Here is a 7518-nt window from a genome sequence, read left to right on the forward strand (position 1 = left end):
GGCAGATGGTGAAAACAGTTTGGATAATGTTTTAATGATACGCAAAACTTCAGGTATTGGGCTGAGGATAGCCAAGTCTTAAATAAAGATAGATAGATTATTGAATTAAAGTAAAATTTACATTACACACAAAAAATGTTTACAAAAATCATTATAGCTTGGCAATTGCCGCCTGCCAGATTGACAACAAAACACAATTAAGGAAAAAAGCCATCAATACAATTACATTTAAATATTAAAAAAGGTATTTAAATTTATAATTTTTTTGCTATAAACAGTTCAATATAGATGACAAATAATTTAAACAAAACATTGAATATAAACACAATCAAAATTTTTCGTTCATTATAGTTCATAAGCAGTAGTACCCGTAGCATGATGGTTAGTGCGTTGGACTGTCATGCAAGGGGTCTGGGGTTCAATCCCTGCCTGTGCCACCTTAATTTAAAAAGATTATTTTTAGCGAGTACTGCCTCTTGCGAGGAATTGACAAATCCTTCAAGAGTAATTCTTGTCATGAAAAAGTGCTTTCTCAAATCTAGCCGTTCGGAATCGGCCTAAAATTGTAGGTCCCTTCCATTCCTGACAACAGTACTCGCACACAGGAATGGTTGAGAGTTGTAAGTCACTAGGCCCTGGTTCACAACGGACTGTTGCGCCACCCCATTTGATTTTGATAGTTCATAAGCGGAGTTTTGCAAAATTCGTAAAGATTGACAACATTAATTTCATTCAATAAACTTATCACTTGATCTTCCTATAGAAAGTCTTCCTGAATACATTCCTTCTGATTTCTCTAAGAATGGGGCATTTTCCCAAGAAGTGGAAAGTATCCTCTTTTTCGGATTGGTTGCACATATTACACTTTAGGGGTAAATCAAGTCTTTGTGGAATGAAATTTAAATGTATTAGTTCACTACGTAGTTTGACCATTATAGAATTCACACTGCCATTATTGGAATTCTTAAAAAAGTTGTTCTCTGCAAGGTTATTATATAATCTGCAGTAAGCTGTTCTGTACAAGGAATATATTCAGCCCTACATTTCTCATTTAGCTTTAAAATGACTTCATACAAGATGTTTTTAGCTGTTATTAAATCCTTAATTGTTTCCAGGTCATATTAATAACAGATTTTACCTTAACCAATTTCTCCTTTAAGTATCCATATTTAAATTATTTTAACAATAATGCCATGATATTTGTATTCTCGCACACATTCAATATTTTCGCAATTATAGATCCATTTTTCATTTGATGCATTACGTCCACCACCACTTTTAATAACCATAACCTTCGATTTATCTATATTTACTATTAAATTCCATAGCGGACAATACTGGTAAGCCCTGTTAACAGTACTTTAAAATCGATAAATAATACATACAGTTTTTTTTTGTTTTAAGAAATTCTTTGCCAAGCCTCTGAATATAAAAGTGGTATCTGTTGCTGAATATCCTGCTCTAAATTCAGCCTGCAACTTCCTGAACAAGTTTCCATTCTCAATCCAACTAACAAGACGCTTATGCATCATCGTTGTAAATATCTTGTAAGATGCATTTAAAAAGGAAATCCCTCTGGAATTAGCTGCATCAAATAAGGATCCTTTTTTGGTGGATTGGATATATAATAGCATCTCGAAATTCATCTGGCTACAATTCTCGCTCCAAAACTGTATTAAAAAGTTTTATAAGGTGCTCTTTGAGAACGGCAGTCCCATATTTAAAAAAATCCACTCGAATACCATTCGATCCGGCTGATTTTCCATCTTTAAGCGTGTATAGCGTTTCTTTGTCGGAGTTTTTACAGGATTTAAAAGATCCTTGAAATGGGAAAGCATTACATTAGAAGACAGTTTTGTGGGGATGGTAAAACGTTTTCCATTCAGCTAACTAGCCAGTTTGCAAAAATCAGCGGAGCTTTTACAAGGTGCTCATCATCGGCCTGCTTGTTTTTCAGCGTATAATTTTGTTTTAGTCTTACAAAGCTCTTTAAACTTCTTATTGGCCTCTATGTAAAAACGCTTAAATAATCATTTCTACGAGTTTGTGGCCTTTTTATTTATTTATTTTGTTTGAGCATTTAGAGTATTTTTATAATATATATAATAGTTTTAACAGTTCAAACAAATCTAAATCTGAAAACATATTACTCTCAAAAACAAATAATGCTTAGTTGATCTTATACTTAATCAAGCAGAAAAGATCCGTGATCAAAACAAGATCCTATGCTTAGCTCTATTTTCCATCAAGGTTTGTCACACTCCTTCATGAATACAGCAAAAGGCTAACAGTAGACTGGATTCAGTAGATAAACATCGGAACTTTTATTTTCCTACTCTAGTAAAACGTTAAAACATAGTAAAATAAAATTTATTTCAAAACATGGTTCTAACATTTTATGAAATCGTTAAAAAATTCTGGGCAATAGTAAATAAAAGTAATAAAAGTACCCTTAGCGTGATGGTTAGTGCGTTGGACTGTCATGCAAGGGGTCTTGGATTCAATCCCTGCCTGTGCCACCTAACTTTTTCACAGGTACTACCTCTTGCGAGGAACTGGCAAATCCTCCAAGAGTAATTCTTGTCATGAAAAAGTGTTGGTCTCTTCCATCCCTGACAACATTACTGGCACACAGGAATGGTTGAGAGTTGTAAGTAACTAGGCCCTGGTTCTTCATGAACACCTAATTTATTTATAATAGTAATAAAAATAATAAATCTCGAAATTGACATATGTGTTTAAATTGTATTAATTAATTCCTCAAACCATGAATTATGTATGTTAAACAATTCAAAACAACATATAAAGAAAGTAATATGATGTTTTCTTTGAAGTTATTACTTACGTATCAGCAGCCAGAGCAGTCATTTGTAGTGCGCCCTTCCTCCAGTGTCGCAACTCTCGACTTGTGTATTGTACGATAGTCTATTTCCGCCCATCGCTCCCCTAAAAAAACCAGTCATTTCAATTCCTAACCGAAATAGGAAATAATATATTTTCTATACCTACACAAAAAAAAAAAACAATAAATAAAATAAAAATAAAAAGATGACATTGATGTGGAAAGGGATTTCTTCCACGTCGTCGATTCACTCTTTTATAGATAGATAGATAGATATTGATGCTTTTGACCATTACCAGGATAATAAATCATGCGTAAAAATCAAAGCAAATTTTAAGAAACAATAAAGCCCAGGTTTTCAATGCTGGTAGGATACACACTAGTCTACCTATACCTACCTACCCAACAAGTATTTATGTTTTCGCTTTTAAGATGTTATGATATGAGGTCCTTTTACTAAGTTTACTGAAAAAAAAGGATATTTTCAATGAATGTGTTTAAGCGTGTGTGTTAAGAGTTCAAAGGTATCGGTAATAGTATTGTTTTGTATTAGTTATGTTATGAGTTGGGTATGAAGATACGTATAATATAAATAGTTACAATTAATCTTTTTTAGGGATTTGTTAGACATCGACGTTAAAATTCAGTTTCCTCCAATGCGATTTCTTCATAAGTGTCTCCGCCGCTCGTAGACAAGTTACATATTGAAATATTTGTTCTTAATCTATGGATCTGGAATTTCGTTCTAAAAATACAAAAAAATGATAATTAAATGCTCGAGTCGTTTCCGGATTTTTGCCTTAACGTCGGTTCTTCATGGTTTCACACAAAAAAGCCAAGAAGTCTGCTAACTTAATTTGTTAATTTGCTCCATCTTACATGAAAAACAATGTTTCAAATTCATTAAAAAAATTCATTTCTATTCGCTATTTTCATAAAGAATACTCTAGAGATATGAACAGTTGCATTCCTCCCCTCAAATAATTCAACCGGAATACCTGTTTGCTCATTAGTTTATCCTTGAGCACAATTTCAGGCGTACTGTTAAGTACGGGTATTCTTTATTTAGCCACACTACACGAATGTGGCAAAGTTGTTTGCAACTTCATTTTTTGAGAAAAATGTTCAAATCATGCCATTATTTTGGAAACCGTTTAAAACTGTTATTGTCTCGAAAATAACATACGGGTTCTTGAAGCCTCTGGATGCGGTAAATATACGAGAATGTACTTCGTAAGAATTGATGAATTTGTTCCCTTTATCTCGTTATCTGATTTAATTAGCTCCAAGGCACCTCGTTTAAACGAATTGTTTGAATTCCACTCAGGCTAGTGCGTGAAATATTGAGCTGTTGAGATCGATTGTGAATTGAGTTTATTGTTGTTGGCTTTGTAACGAAAGGTACAATGACGGCACTCTCTAGAACTTGCAAAAAATGCACATGATTTGAGTTTCACAGCACTTACCAGTACTTACCAATCCATTTAATTGCCATTGATTCAAATGTAAATGTTTCGATATTGTTTCTCAATATGTTCAAATATGAGAATGTATCCATCGTACCACTTATTCTTAGCAACGGGCCCACATCAAACCAAGAAAACTCTCCTCAAACCATCATCACAGTGCGTCGAATGTATGGAGATGGTGGACAAAAATCCGTTTTCCGAAACATAAGTTTTTTGAAAATAAGTCTTGAAAATTCATAAGAAAGACAAATTTAATGAACACCAACAATTTAAAGTGATAAAGTAGGATCAGATCGAAGCAGCAAAACAGTCATTAAGTCTTCGCTTGCAAACTTTCGGGATGATTTTCTAGTGTGAGCTAGGCGGTCCTTTAGATATTTTTGTATGGCTTGCTTCTAGGGCTTTTTCTAAAAGTTGACCAAAAATTAAATTATATCCAGGTAATGAATTAAAAGCTTATGAACACCGACTGGCATAAAATACCAACTATAAAGTTGAAGATAGAGATCTCTTATTTCATCGAGCAGAAAATTAAGAAGCCAAGACTCTTAAAATAATGGAGAACTTTTTTTATAAGCCGTTCATTAAGTCCAGTGATATTTGCAGTAGTCTCTGAATCTTAAAAAAAACGTCTTGCAGTGTTTCCATCATTTGTTGATCCGAATCCTGGCTTAGGCTTATCAACGATAAAACCGATTCTAAATTTGAATGATTCCTGGATATATTTTTTTCTTTGGGCATATATAATTTTATTTTCTGAGTCACGCACTTGCCAGGTTTTGAAACGAATCCTGTAAGAAATGTGCAACAAACATTCAAAGCATATTATCCAAGGGTGAAGGGTGGATAAACCAAAACGTTAGTTTTCATCTTTTGTAGGCTTCTGGTTTTTATTACCGTACTTTAGGAGTTGCACCGCAAATATAGCGTTGTGCTGAAGAATTTGTGTTTATTAGACTCCCCATCTTGAACAAGCTTTTAACATTCTTTCATAAACATACATTGTCTGGGTCTACAACTGCAATAGGAAGTCGAAAAAGAACGGAGATTTTTCCATAGCTCAATACGAGTATTGTCCTCGACAAATTTTGAAGCGCAGAACACTGTTAGAAAAAGAAATTTGTTTTTCTTTTGTGAATCAGTAAGGACTTGTTTGTACGGACTATGCCCAGAACTTCCGTCGAAGCCCTACTTGCAGATTAACGTGGCAGTTGTTTCATGTTGTATTTGGGAAATGTCTGCTATACTTTCCCCAGTTTTATTTAAAGTCGTTTCTGTTGCTTCCCTCTTGCTGGGAAGCTGGGAATACTATCTATTCTACCTTTTTTGGTTTTGTGTGTTTTTTCGGTCTTGCGCGACTGCTTCCAGGTTGATCGGCAGAAACCCTACTGTCGACAGTAATTAAAATACCCGAAGAAAGAGTGAAGTCACTTTTTAACCACACGTTATGCTGATTGAAAAGTAAAGCACGGCTTCTTGAGCATTGTTTCCAATACCTTTCAATATTTAAGTCAAACTTAAACTTTTAATTTAATTTGACTTTTTGGTTCAAATCATTTTTATTTGAACTGCAACAGTTTGCTATATTTAATTTATTTAAATTAAAGTTTGTAACAACTGTAATTCTAAAGCTTTGAAGAAGAGAATCCATTTCTCAAAAATTTCTTAATTTTTTGAGGTTTGATTTTGTCCTACCAAAATTTAATTATTTTAAATGTTAGAAAAAATTAGCAATGAAAGTTATTTTATTTTATAAAGTACAATAGTAGAGCATTACAATGACATAAAATAAACATAAATAGTCGCTTTCAAGCTGCTCTCGAGAGCGATCTCGCAAGTGGACATAGCCTGGAGAGTAGCTCGAGGAGAGTTGACTAATTACTATCTATATTCGATCTTTCTTAAAGTCCCTTACAAATGGAGACATGTGTTTACCACTATCCGAGATAAGCTCGTGGAATACCAACACAGTTCTTATTTACTAGGAGCTGTCGAGAATAAACATGACAAAGCAATGAATATTGGAGGAAACCAATCTGCTGTATGAATCAACATTTAAAAATAACAAATAACATTTATTTAGCATGTTCTTGTGGAACTCCAAATCATTGGAGCTTTAAATCTTATATTTCCTTTTTTTATTTTTGTCAACCTATCTCCTTCGTTTTTGTCCTTCTTCAAAGTATACTTTGCATTGTAGGCTTTACCTCTAGAGCGATGTCCTAATGTTTTTCTACAGGTCCTTGATGTTTTTCTTAGATAATAGCGGCTTTTTCTTGCTAATGCATCCAAGTATTTGAGCATTATTGAGTCGCCTTCTCGAAATGTTTAAGTTGAATTTTTCATTGATTTCTGTAACGATGATTTAAATGAGTCGATAATCCTATCAACACGCGTAGATCTTTTTCGAAGAGGGGTCTTTAGAATTTTATTTTTTACTTTTAACTGGGATTCAGCTTTAACCGAATCATTTGCTTTGCACACCATTCTCGTTTAAAATTTTATCAATTTCGAAATATGGGTTTCAGACCATATTTTAAATCAACCTTCATAATATTCATAAAACAATCAAAGTGAAGAAGTTTTTTGCGTTGTTTGTCCATTCCTAACTAAGCTGTAAAAGACATAAAAAGGCAACAACGAAAACCCGTAAGTCATAACTAATTGTTGTTTCAATTGCTGCCAATATAACACAACAAAACAAATATTCAAAAAACATTTACTGTGACTTAAATTTTTGTTTCAATGTTTGTGCTATTTCTCTGTCCAAGGCTGTTTGTGTGGAGTCAAATTTGTCAAATAAAAAATAGTTTTAGAGTAATTTGCACAACGGTATATTTAACCCTATCTCTTCCCCTCAGAAAAAACGCAAACATTTTGCGTTTTTTTAAATTTTCGGTGTTTGAGAATTTTTTGAACACAACCATGCTCTTCGATCTTAAAGCCAATAAATTAACTACAATTTGAACCGAACATTTGTGTTGTGTCTGAAGATGCAACAGTTTTCAGAATACAAAAAATCGACGAATTAATACTAATATATCAAAAATAGACAATTTGCCATTAGGTATAACTCTGGAGTGAAAAGATTGGACCAAAGAGGAAAACAATGCTATATCCCCTGTTTTAAAAAATTGAACTTACCTCCAAGTAGTCTTTTCAATCCTAATGGAATTGTATCTTCACCATAAATACCAATAAGCACTT

This window comes from Eupeodes corollae, chromosome 1 (genome assembly GCF_945859685.1).
Source record: "Eupeodes corollae chromosome 1, idEupCoro1.1, whole genome shotgun sequence".
NCBI classification, from domain to species: Eukaryota; Metazoa; Arthropoda; class Insecta; order Diptera; family Syrphidae; genus Eupeodes; species Eupeodes corollae.